The 13,941-nt window shown below is 41.2% G+C and overlaps 1 protein-coding gene across 1 annotated transcript in view; it reads right to left on the bottom strand.

Annotated features, from left to right (window-relative positions):
• The window catches only part of LOC144828410 (pentraxin fusion protein-like), a 159,209-nt gene that overhangs the window by 25,597 nt on the left and 119,671 nt on the right, over positions 1-13,941 (bottom strand). The gene's annotated exons all lie outside the window — the stretch shown is intronic.

The raw sequence follows: 13,941 nt of genomic DNA, 5'->3' as shown, positions 1-13,941 counted from the left end.
AGATTTTATGAAATATACTAAATAGATAGAATGAAGGCAAAACAATGCATAATACTCAAAACTCTGTGTAAGTTGCACCTAAAAGTGCTTGACACATTTTATTAAATATACCTAAAATATAGAATGAAGGCAAAGTAAGCAACCATCAGAGAGAGGAGAAGTCTGAGAAGAGTATACATGTGTCCTTTATTCATGTACCACCACCGGCTTCCATATTTCTCAGACAACTACAGTTGGAGTCTATAAAGGAATTATGGGCTAGATGTACGGAAGTTAGGAATAGCAATTTCCTAATTGACATTTGTTTAAAATGGAAATGAGGAACTCACTATTCCTAATGTATAAAACTCTTATGAGTTTCAATAGCGGTTCTTAGTGGTTTGCAAATAGACCTACCTCATGGATATTAATGAGATAGGTCTCAATTTATGGCCCAATAAGATTTGCTGCCATCACAGGGATGGTACCCTGCCGGTGTCAACAGACCACCATGTATGTGATTTCCTTTAAATTAAGCAATCTTATTTTAAGCAAGCAATTTCCTCAAAGGAAAATTAGATGCTTTTAAAAAAAAATTATGAATCTTTAAAGTTTAATTTTTTAAGAGTCGGCACTCTTAAAAATATTTTTTCAATCATGCACAAAGGGGAAAGGGTCCTTAGAGGACACCTTCCTATTTGCAAAGCAAATAGTTTAACTATTTGCAAAGCAGGGATAGTGCATAGTGCCAACAAGTTGCAAACCCTGACCAAGGATGATGTGGCTGCCATGATGAAAAGTATTTTAGGTTCTTTGCTGGCAAGTATGGACCAGAACTGGACCCAATCAAGCAATGTTTAGCTACAATGGAGCTATAACTCTCCTGGATTAACCGTAATAACCCAGAAGGGGACAAATACTCTCATGATAGCCCATTGGGGTTATCAGCCTGTTCTCGGGCAGATTGTAATAGAGGGCCTGATCAGGGAACAAGAGACAAGATGCAGTCATCATTGATAAATCCAGGGTCGGGGAGCACAGCCCACTTGTCTCAGTCCCTAGTGGATTACAGCCATTTGACAGCAGGGCCGGGGGGGGGGGGCGTTTCAAAAAACATGAACCTAACAGACCACCTGGGGCCTTCCAAACCCTTTTTGGGTGAAACATTGAGGAGAGGGGAGGCCAATACAAGGGCCAATACAAGGCCCTTAAGGCAGAGGTCAATTATTCTACACGTCCCAATGGAATGTATACCATATGTAGCGATGCTGGGGAACTTCCTGTTGCTCCCCTCAAGCACTTCAGAAGACTTTTATCAACTAAAGAACAATGTCCTGCACAGGTTGAACTCTAATATGGCCCTGGGTTTAAGGGCCGAGGGATTAATCAACAAGGTGCATATAGTAACATGGGTTGTTAGTTCCCGAAAAACTTCAGAGACAGTGTTATCATCAATTTTAACAGACCCCATGTGGAAGACAGAATTTTGTTTGTGGCTAACAAGAGTAATCCTTGTGGTCCCATTTTGTCCATTGTGGTCCTCTCCCAGGGGCATTCTTATGGTCTCTTGAGTATTGTGACTGTGCGGTGAACCTGTAGATGTATACTGTTCATGTTCAGTGTGGTCAGCGATGGTGACTAACAACATACCTCTTTCTAATAGATTTGTTTCTTTAGAAATGCTGAACACTTGTGTTTGACTCACTGAGACTGACTTAGCAGAGCCATCAATCCTTAGCTCTTAGATGTCACCTGGCTTCTCAGTTGGTCAGTTGGATAGCAAGGCTTGTAAATTTGGATCATGGAGCTGGGTTAACAAGTACGTTTTCTGACCCTGGCTGGAGTCTATTCATAAAAAGGTTTGATGTGATATATCTTCAGTAAACATGGTACATTATGATCAGCTTCTTACTAGAGGGATATAAGACTTATTTTGTGCCTGCCACCCCTTGAGAGGGCAGGAAGATCAAAGGATGGGTTGGTAATCTATATCTCCTTAGTAGTTTAATGTAGATTGGCGGCGTTGCCAACCAATAACCCTTGTCTGCAGGCCTTGCCACTTTCCGGTGGGTCTGGTAATTTTTTGCTTTTTAACTTTTATTATGCCACTTCTGCTTTTCCAGATATTTGTAATATTCCTATATTGGTCTCCTTTCTAAGAACCCTGACTATAAACACCCCACATTACAGCAATTTAATGCTCACAGGAGACTTTAACATTCACCTATGTGGGGATCTGAGTGGCTCAAATCTTAATGATATGGGCTGCCCTAGCTCGATGGGTATGCACTTAGAACATACTAAGCAGAGAGCCATTCTCAATACCCAAGTAAATGAGTTACATCTATCCTTTGCTATGTGCATGTTGGGCCAAGTCAGGAAGCCTATCATTCCCACATTTACAGGGAGGGGCCTTGAAGCATTTATAGATTATTGTTTCAACACCCCTTCTTTTGCTTTCCCCTTTGTGCATCAAGATTAGCTGACCTCCACTAGGGAAACCAAAGATGACAGCAGAAAGGGGCATACTGCAAGCTACAGACGGGGCAGAAGGCTAAGGTGGAGACTGATAATCTCGATCACTTCTATGAGTCACTTTCAGCTAGGTGCCATACGGAGTTAGATATCTGTACAACCCACCAGGTAGAGTCGGGGGCATCCAGGAAGCATTCTCGGTCATTTCCCATACTATAGGAGACAAATTAAAGGCTCCCTCCCAAGTACCTCCTGACCAGGCGCCAAGATGGTTTATTCTTAATTGCTTTTGTGTGGCTAGGAAACTGAGGGAAGCATTAGGCACCAAACCAAGGGACTTGGTAAAGGCCTGTGGAAGGCTACAGAAAGCCGAATCAGTAAGGCGCAAGGCTGAGTGTAGGGAGGAGGCATGGAGTGAGCTCTCCGAGGCTAGTACCTAAAGATTAGTGCCTCATTTTGGATCATTGTTAGTAGTCCATTCTTGGCCGGAGATGCTGCACAAACTCTTGATGTGCATATTACAGAAGACGAATAGGTAGGTCACTTCGAGGAAATGCTCCAATGCCCATTAGATGTGAGTGCATCTTGTAGAACCGGAAAAGGGAAATCTTCTCTTATAGTTACAGCTGAGGACGTTAGAAAGGGTATTGCAGCGTTGTCTAGAAATATGACACCAGGACCCAATGGGATTGTCCTTGTTCTTTATATGTCCAACCCATAGTTGTGGATGCCAGCCGCTACCTCAATTATTAATGCAGCTATTAGAGCTGACCCTCTTAGCACCTGGGCTATATCCACCATTGCCCCAGTATTTAAAAAGGGAACAAGAATGGCACTCTCTTTTATAGGCCAATCTCCCTGCTGGATTCAGTGGTCAAGGTGGTCGGACGCATCCTATTGGACAGGTTGACAACCTGGGCAGATGATAGCAACATCTTAGCAGATATCCAACATGGGTTTGGTCCGGGGAGGTCAACAGTGGATCAATACACCCATTTGTCATGATCCTTAATAAGTACCTAGTTGCCCACTCCAACACCATTTATCTGGACTTCATGGACCTGTCCTCCACCTTAGATAGATATTTTGTTGCACAATTAATTAAAATCATTGCAATTAAACCATATAAAAACAATATAAAGTGTATTAGTTCCAATATTATAAAAGGGTATATAAAGATTTTTCCCCCTATTATTCTGCATTTTAAAAATTATAGACACAATTCGGGCAACTATACACATGGGGATTTAAAACAGTTAGGCACAACATTATGGATTATAGCTCTTTGTGATTATCCAAATCCAGGACTGCTTTTACTGTAGAGAGGTATTTCATAAAGTGTGCCGCCAGCTGCACTGATTCAGCGTTCATGCAATCAACCAGGACAGCTTTACATGTCCGTTTGTTTAAAGTATGCCAAATGGGGCAAAGTCAGTATATTCTCAGAGTGTGTAGTTTCTCACAACTGCATATTATGTGACTTAGAGTTTACTCTACTCCCACACACACTCAGCAGTGAGGGATGCATTCTCTTTGTACCCTGTGTGAAAAGAAGTAAGCTATGGGAGAACTTGTCTTACATAGGGGTGGATAAATACATTGGACACCAAATCAGAGGTACGTTACACCAAACATTGCAAGGTTACCCAACAGTTTCCAATAAAGAGAGGGGTTCAACAGGGTTGTATATTTAAGCTCTGTTTTATTTATTTATATATCAATAACCTGGAGGAGTTACTAGCTGACATTATTATTGTATGCTGATGATGCCGTCCTCATGGCCCAGACCGCAAGTGGGCTGCAAACTCTGCTTAGCTCCTTTGAGGCTTTTATGAAAGATCGGGACTTGTTGGTTAACAACTCTAAGTCTTATTTGATGCAGGTGGGAAATGCCTCAAGAAAATCCCTTAATTTTAGGGTTGGGTCTACTTTAGTCCTAAAGACTAGTGTTTTTTCTTACCTGAGGGATACACTGGATGCGAAGTTAAATTGGGGTCCGTTAGGAAGCTGAATGTAAGGGGAATTGTTAGGTATAGGTTAGGTTATAGGTTTATGCTGCTATTTCCAACTTTGCCTCCTGTTTGGGTAGAATACCAATAGGAACACTCCTGCAGACTGGTGGTGTACAGTAGTGAAATCTGGTGTCATATCGCTCATGAAGAGCTACAAATAGCTGAAAACAACTTCTTGAGATGACTCTTAAGCATACCCCAGGACACCTCCACTTTCATAGTACACAAAGAGCTGGGTATGGGCTATCTTTCTGACTTGTTGTCTTTTCGCATCCTGTCCCTTTATATCAAAATATTGTTAGTTAACAGGACTGCTTTAAACAAAGAGGCCCTAAAGGGCTGTAAGGCCATTGACCATGCTCATTGTATTTCCAGGCTTAATTATTAACAGGAGGGCTTTAGGAGTCTAGGATGATCTGATCTCTTTATCAACCCGGAATCAATCAGCAGGAAGGACCTAGTCTGGGTCAAGGAGGCTTTTTTTAGGCAGCGGGTGGCAGATAGGGAGGAGTGCAAGCTAAGGAAGCACGGTGTATGTATATTTATCATTTTGAAAATTGTTAAATTCACGGAACCATATCTCAAGAGCTTCCCAGCTCTTATGACCATTTTTTACTGACCAGGTTCTGCCTTGATGTATACCATCCTCTCGCCCACCCATGTGGGCGGAACAAAGGTGAGATATTGTTGCCCTGTTGCTATGACGCCAAGTCTCCACAGGTTATGGTGCACTTTTTAATGTCTTGTAACTATTCTGAGATACAGAGGAAGTCCTATTTTTATCCATATTTAAAAAAAGGCAAATTTTAGACAACTGCAGCTTGCTTTTACTTTCTTTTCAATGCTTTTAGGGAGTACTGTATTGCACATTCTCTGTTTTTTAAAGTCTGCAGTTAGGCTTAGATCTAGCTGTGATTACTTACCGAAGGGTGGATGGGTATGGATGTGAGGTTACTTTGGTATCCCTTTTTATTTTATATTTACTTGCATTTTTAAACGTGTATTTTATTAAAGCAGTGTATCTTATTCTACAGTTACGGTACTTCCTGGATATTTCTAAACATGAGTTTTATGTTTTTTTACAAAGGCCCAAAAAAGTTTTGTTGTTGTTGACTTTTGTTTATGTAACCTTGAACATTTTCTTTGGCTTGATTGATTTAACATAAGATCCATCTACTTTGAGAGACACAACTTATTACTCAGGCTCTATACTAAATAGGTTTTCCAACATATTTGGAACATTTGTTGCGGACCAATTCCTTTAAAGTCTAGATTGTATTCTATTTTTCAGTACGTTTTTTTAGTTTTTAGCAGAAACAGGGCAAGTGAAGGCTAATCAGTTATTCACGCTAACTCTCTCTCTCTACATTGATGACATCAATTATATGGTAAAGGTCTTTTCATGGCTCACAACATTACATTATCTCTCTGTTCAAGTTTTACCGGGTGTATCTCTTTTTCCTAATGTCTTTAGCTGACAAACTCAAATGTTTAGTAACATTTAATTTAAAGGCCCTGGGTACATGTAATGCACTTTTCCAGGGACTTCCACGTAAATTAAATATTCCAATTGTGGATGGGTCAGTCAAACCATGTTTAGGGGGAAAGCCATGCAGTGTAGCACTTGCAAGGCACCTCTTGATGTCAGCAGAACTGTCTCCTCTGGCTACCCACCAGAATTATTTTTATAATAAAAAGCATCCTTGAGATTCACAAATTAGCATCGTTATGGGTTTGCAGATAGCCCTGTCGCCTCATGGATGAAGATAGAACAGCATTGTGCAACTTCCTTCAACATGCAGAAAGGCTTTGTACTGGGTCTTCGAGGCATCATGATAAGGTTGTGCAAAGTGAAATGTGTAAGCAAAGCAGTTTCAGAGAAACTAATCCAACATTGCCATGCATACAAATATGTTATGCTATGTTAAAATTATTTGTAGAGTGCACGTACACCGGTCGGTTTCTAGGCGCTAAATATAGGAACAGCCTGGGTCCTGATAGGTATTTTATATGCCTGGATAAACAGCCGGGTCTTAAGAAGTCTCCTGAAGTTCAAATGTTCTGTACATGATCTGATGTCAAGGGTGAGGGCATTCCAGAAGAGAGGAGCCAACACTGCAAATCTCTCCTCTTCGTAGGACGGTGTGACCAGGAGGTTTAGGTGGGATGAGCGGGCAGGTCTATATCTCTGGACAAGGTCGGAAACATATTTTGGACAAGCGCCATGCAGAGATTTAAAGATAAGACACTCGGTTTTAAAAACAAAGTGTTGTATTATGGGGAGCCAATGTAGCTTCCTCATGAGGGAGGAGGCATGTTGCCATCTGAGCTGATGGAAAATCAGTTTGGTGGCCTGATTAAGCGCCAGTTGCAGTCTTTTTACTAAATATGACAGAAGACAGAAATAAAGTGAATTAGCATAATCAATGTGAGATATGACCAAAGATAAGACAACCTGAATAAGTGCTTCCCTGGTGAGGAATCTGCAGATTTTACTTATCTTCACAGCTGGAAGAATCAGGTGGAGACTACTTTCCCAATCTGGGACTTCATGGATAGGTTGCAATTGATTGTAACTCCAAGGCTCCTAGCTGAAGAAGATGGGGCTTGGGGAGAGCCCAGCTCAGTTGGCCAAAAATACAGGCTCCAAGCGTTCCAGACACTGCCTATCAAGATCAGTTTGGTTTTATCCAGATTTAGCTTTAGATGTTTCCTGTTCCTCTAGTTGCGTAAGAATACTGAGAATGGAGTCAGTTGTGTTGTCAATAGTACAGATTAGTTGCAGGTCATCTGCATAGTTAAATGTGCACACATTTCATTCTCTTAGGGACAGAATCAGCGGAAGTAGATACAGAATGAACAGGTGCAGGGATAGTGAGGATCCCTGTGGCACTCCACAAGTAGTTTCCACATTAGGTGCTGTGAAGTGAGAGAGGTGTACAGACTGGGAGTGGTCCTCCAAGAAAGACATGATCCATCTGAGAGCTGGGCCCTGGAATCCTGCGCCCCTGACACGGTCTACTAGAATTCCATGGCCGATCGTGTCAAAGGCTGCAAATAGATCTAAGAGCACCAAGGACAGAAGGGTGCCCTTTTCAGCTTCCTTTGTTAGTTCGTCCAACACTGTCAGTATTACTGCCTCAGTGGAATGAGAGGGACAAAAACGTGCTTGTTTGGGATCAAGGAATTGGGACTGTTCAATAAATGAGCAGAGGCATTTTGCCACGTAGGTTCCAATACCTTGGCCAAGAAGAGGAGCAGAGATGTGTGGCGATAGTTCGGTGGGAGCAGGGGGTCTGCTCAAGTGTAGGGGTAGGGGTTTCTCAAGGCCTTAGACAAAAGGCTAATGATGGCTTTAATTGTGGTGATTTTGTTGATGAAAAAGTTATTCAAGGAGATACAGAATGACTGGGAAGTAGCTCATTTTATTGCAACTATGTCAGGGTTGGACAGCTCAGTAATAATTGTATATATTTCTTTCAATTTATTTATGCAGTTCAGGATTTGTGTGATTTTTTGTGAAACTGTGTGCAAATGGTTAACGTAAAATGTTAATCTGCAGAAAAAGGACAATGTAAGAAAATGTGCAGCATTGCTACTTGAACCTAACCCAGGCACATAACAATAAAGGGTGAATTCCCCAGCTTAAGATGGCACTTGTGTACCATACTCCCTTATATATTTAGGTTTTTTATTTATATACTTGTCTTAACACATCCATTGCTCCTTTGAGAATTTCACAATATAATATGTGTTATACTAAGAGATTAAGCCAAGATAGTTTGGCTTGCAACATTGACACTTTTGAGCATTTCAAGCTTCTAATGACTGCTCCTTTTTTCTGAAGTTGTATATAAAGCAAACATGACCCGAAGGTATCAGAGCACTTCACATGAGCTCCAGTTGCACTACAGATTGACACATTCATGTTTGTTGAGCGTCCCTGCCGAGATAGTGAAACCAGGTTCTCCAGCTTTGAGGTCGACCGCTCTAGCCATAAGGCGATATCCTCTCTCCATCCTTTATGTGTATACTATTAGCTGGTGTACATTTTTACTCTTTGACATGTTTCCATTCAAAATAATGCTTGACCAAGAATTGGTCAATGTGTGTTCATACCATTCTTGTTTTGAAGAAAATCCCAAGCAAGTCATCTTTACTCCTTTACATATTTTGCAGGATAGCCATGTTACCTTATTTAGAAAGAGACTGGTGCATGAATGTGTTTAAACACTGTAAAACATTTTTCTATTCATGAGTCTTCTCTTTCATTGACAGAGACAGGCATGTGGTGTGATTGATAATTTCCTTTTCCTGCTCCTTTTCCCCATTTTAAAGTGTGCTTATAATGCAATTGTGAAGTTCCTTGTAGGTCATTGCTGCATTACTTATTAAGTATGTATGGGCTCCAAAGAACCTTGCTCCAATACGGTTGCATCTTTGTGATGCTCCTTGTAGTAGGATTATCAACTGGATTCACCTCAGTGGATACTATAGCATCCTCCCCAGCCGCCTTTATTCCACAGCGTACATTCATGTTATATTCCCTGACTACATTATAACTGTTAATAAAAACACCTTAACTTCCCCTAGAAAGTTAAGAACTTCGTCTATTGAGTCTGTCCAGAACCACAAGGGTACTAGAATAAATAGTCTCACAACATTATATCTTCTCCTTTGTTAAATAATAAGTACAAACAATAATTACAAGCCTCGATGAGTTGTAGAGGTGCTTGCACTAGTCAGTCAGATCAAGTGGCAAGAAGTTGTTGAAATAAGCTCTGTTCATGCATCAATGGAACAGGTTCTGTTATTTGATATGGACTGTCAGGTAGGACGGACTCATTTGTAGATGCGGGAGCTGACGTTTGCAGAGGTAGGTGCTTAAATGGTGGCAGGTCCTGTGTGCTGGCCTGTCTAGGATGATATACAGCCACCATATCGCCTTTACACATAGCAATCCTTCGGAGATCTACAGCAAATGGAGTGTCAGTTTTCTGCTTTCAGTTCTGCTTGATCGGGTCTGAGTCACCTTAATTTAAGACTGTTTCCTGGGCTCTCCGATGCAGATCAGTGTACATCTTCATTTTGCACTTTCGAGAAGTGTCAGTGACACGAACCTTGTCAGCACTCAAGGATCTCTCCTCAGTCCTCTGTAGCAGTTTGGTTCTGAATGCTCTACTAAATAGCAAGGTAGAACGACTTTCATCTGTTGTGGAGTGAGGAGTTGAGTGATAAGCATGGAGGGCTTGACACAGGGCTTGTTTAATTCAATCCCCTCCATTGATGCTCACTGAATTACTCTTTTGCTTGTACTTATAAATCGTTTTACTACACCATTTCCGTGGGGCCACAGAGGTGTACCCTTTTGATGCTTGATATTCATTCTGACCAGGAACTCTCTGAACTCTTTGCTGTTGAATGGCAGACCATTGTAAGATTTGAGAAGGGCAAGGACACCTCACACTGCAAAGATGTTTTCCAGCTGCTCAATTACCTTTTATTGGGTGTTTGATGATAACTCCTCTACCAAAAGGAAACATGAATACTCATCAATGACTACTATGAGATGATGTCCTTTTCCCAAACTTTGTAGGAAGGTCAGACGTGGTCATTTGATGTAGCATCACTCCGGGGAAAAGGCAGTTACAAAGATTACACTATTTTAGTTCCCTCTCATCTTGCTTGTCTGCGTATGGGAACCACACTTCTTCTCTTAAGGCTCTTTTGGCAGCCACAGGGCCATGATGTCCTTCATGGGCTAGTTCAATGCCTGGTTGTCCTAGACTCTCTAGTATGACAAACTTTGAGCCTCTCAATAAAACATATTATTTGGTCACAGAGAGTTCCTACTGCGCATTTGAATGGTTTGAATGGTGTCTTTGAGGATGTTCTTATTACCATTAGTTGCCTCAATAATCAGTTTGATTTAAATGGCTGCAGGTGTACTAGACTTCACTGTGAATTGATCTACTCCTCAGCTGTTTTCAATGTCAAACTGTAACGATGTAATGCCACTTGTGAAAAATATTCAATCGGCTACTAGTAATTACCCAGATTGTGTACAATTGCATACTCAGATTTCCGAAGATGGTGAGGAGCACTTGGTGGTCTGTTATGATAACGAAACATTTTCTATACAGAAACAAATAAAAAAAATTGCAACCCACACTACAGCCAAACTCTCCATATCTAGCTCAGAATAGACACGTTCTGTGTCTTACAAACTCTAAATGGCCACAACATAGCTCTGAGCATTTGGATAACCATTATGATGGTCATGGATTGCTATTAACCACACCCAGCTTGCATCCACTGTGATCACAGTTTGTATTTTAGGGTTAAAGTATGCCATGTCTGTTGCAATCTCATTGGCATGTTTTACTCTTATGAAACATTGTTCACATTCAACAGAACATTAAAACAAGACATTTCGTTATGTCAACTCTCGCAATGGGCAAACACATTGACAAAATCATGGATGCACCTTGAGCAATACCTGGCCAAGTCTTAGAAGGATCACAGCATAGTGGCATCTTACAGAAGGCAAGTATCTGATAGCGCTTTTACTTTAAGAGTGTTCAGGAATCATTCCCCCATCTAAAAAATCTGAGTGTTTTCTTATGAAACTCACATTTTGTTGCGTTCAGAGTGAGACCTGAATTAGCAAGTAACTGGCGCACTTGTGTGAGAGCTTTGTCATTATCCTTTTGCACTGCTCCAAATACCAACATGCCATCACTGTAATTAAAAGCATTTGAGAGTGGTTGGCTTTTTCAACATATGACAACGTGAAAAATGTCTGCAGCTGACAATACTCCAAAACTCACCCTTTTGTATCTGAAAAAAACAACAGGAGTAAAAGAAGTAGTGATATCCCTGCAATACTCTTCCAACTCACGTTGATGATATCCCTTGTTCAGGTTGAGACTGGCGAAGAAGTTTGCACCATTCAGTTGTATGATCATGTCCACTATGTGTGGACAAGGATGTCTTTTTCTCTTAATTCCTTTGTTGGCCTGGTGCATATGAACACATGCGCACTGAACTCTCACAGTCCTTTTTTACCCCACCACTATGGGTGACATCAATGGCGTAGGATTAGTGGAGCGCTCAATGATGTCATGCTTCAACATAATTTCTAGTTCTTTCTCAACAGCTTCTTGCAAGTAGAAAACAATTCTGCGGTGCTGGTGGGCAACACTGTGAACGTCCTCATTGACGTGAAGTTACACTGTCATTGTCTTGAGCTTCGCCAGGCAATGAAATAACAATGGGAACAGACTCACAACTACAGATATAGTGTTGAAAATTGATAGATATCTGTCCCATGTCAACAGCAGTTGCAAAACTGAGTTGGAATGTTGGAAGCTCCTTGAAGAACTTGAAATGACACTTCCACTGATACTGCTATATGTCTCAAAGTCACTGTGAGTGATCCTTAACTCTGCAATGGTTTAGAAGCAGCCAAATTATATATGTTTGTGTTTAGCAGATTAAGGCATTGCACCGGAGATTTCTGTTGATAGTTTTGACTGGTATGATGTTAATCAACGAACCCCTGTTTATAATAAAAGTTATTAGGCATCCATTGACTATTATTGTAATCTTGGGGCAATGTCCAAAAGAGTGTTGTTGTTTTGTTTGGGAGTTTGCCTCTGTCATTAGTTCTTCCTTGCAAGCAGCCAGACCTTCATGCGCGTATTGCTCGTAGTTCTATACCATTAGTGCACATCTATCTCCTTCACCGGTGCTCAATAATGACGTTGACAAGCCCCTGTAGTATGAACTTTATGCCAATTGACTTTGTCTGGTTTTGCCTTGTCGTAACTGATGCTGCTTTTTTGCTTTGTCGGCTTGGTGAGAATGCTTCTGGAACTTCTGGCATCCATTTTCTCAACTCACTGTGACATAGTTATTTTCTCTTTCCATTGCAATCCAATATTAAGTGGTTCTCCTTACTGAAGCCTTTGTCCTGTTGCTGGTCATCTGTCTTCACATGGAAATGAAAACACACCTCAGAAACACACTATTTTCTTCCTTGTATATGGTGACTTAAATGCATCTACTAGAGGTTTGTTCTTGACGAATACTGATTCTCTTTTCTCTGTTCCAACTTCCATGTCAGCAGCCTGTCAATCTACTCTATATTTGGAGATGTTTGACTTCTTCATCATTAAATTCACTAAAGTCTTAGTGTTTAATGAGCTCATTAAGACATTGAAAAAGTATCCATAGTTTCACCAGCTTTCTAATATGCATGATTGAACATTTACCTGTTTTAATTGATGATTGGCATCAGATTGAGCTTGATTTCTAATGCTTCCTTGATTTGACAGTATGATGCTTCATCAGCTTGTGAAATGTTCTTCTCCTCACTTCTCTCGCTCACTGGAAAGGTTCGTTAAGTACCTAATGATTTTCTCATCTTCATCTTCTAAGGCATCTGTGAAATCATCAAATGTCTTGATACATGCAGTCAATCTGGCCAAATATATACTGCTTATGTGTCCTGTTGAATAGTAGGAGTGGTTTTAGAAACACTGCAGCATCATACTTCGAGCTCTTTCCTACTGCCATTGAGAGAATATCCTCTTCAGATTACAGCAGTTGTCCTTCTGGGTCAGACCTCCTGCAACCACTGGCCATGTGCTTGTGATTAAGTCATCACGCCTGATCAAATGTTGTAAGCTACCATCTTCTTGTTGTGATGGTAAGTGTAGGAAAGTAGGATTTGCTTCTTATTGTTACCCCCACGTTTTGCTTGATGTTACACGTTTTTTTACTAGTCTGTCTGGGATCCTGCTAATCAGGACCCCACTCTATCTGCGTTCTCCCTAAAATGTTATGCCATGAACTTAAGTACACTCAAGGTTGGATACTGGGGTACCCTTGTCAGTCCCTAGAATATGAAACACATTTACCCAGGGCATAGGTACCCCAGAGGCCTCCAATGGACTGAAGCATGTATTATGCCACCCATGACAGGTCTTGCAAAATAGAGCCAAAGGCCTGCCATTGCAGCCTGTGTAAGATGGTGCAGGCACCACTTAATTTAGATATAGGTTTACTATATCTATAGGTCACTGAACTTAAAACCTCTGAGAGGCCTTGACAATCCTGAAGGGAAGATGCTGGGTTTTCTATGGGAGGGTGCTCCTGCATGAGCAGAGCACCCCTGCAGCCTTTGAAGACCATTCTCCTGGGTAGTCGGTGACACAGTCAGACATATAGGTAGAGGTGCATTATATGCTTGCATAAAATGCTATCTCGAAAACAGCTGCAGCAAAACATGTTGTGTTTGGTTTCAAACACCTTAGAATCATACCTAAGCAATGCTAACCAGTGTAGAAGGTATGATTCCACCCGTCTGAAGCAAGCTTCATGGGGTCACTGGTTTTCCCAGTACCAGCATTCTCGACCCCGGGCAGCACAAAATGATTGTTGCAGACCAGAGACAGATTTATTCCCTCCT

This window comes from Lissotriton helveticus, chromosome 4_1, assembly GCF_964261635.1.
Source record: "Lissotriton helveticus chromosome 4_1, aLisHel1.1, whole genome shotgun sequence".
In the NCBI taxonomy this organism is placed as follows: domain Eukaryota; kingdom Metazoa; phylum Chordata; class Amphibia; order Caudata; family Salamandridae; genus Lissotriton; species Lissotriton helveticus.
This window is presented reverse-complemented; position numbering and strand designations above follow the sequence as displayed.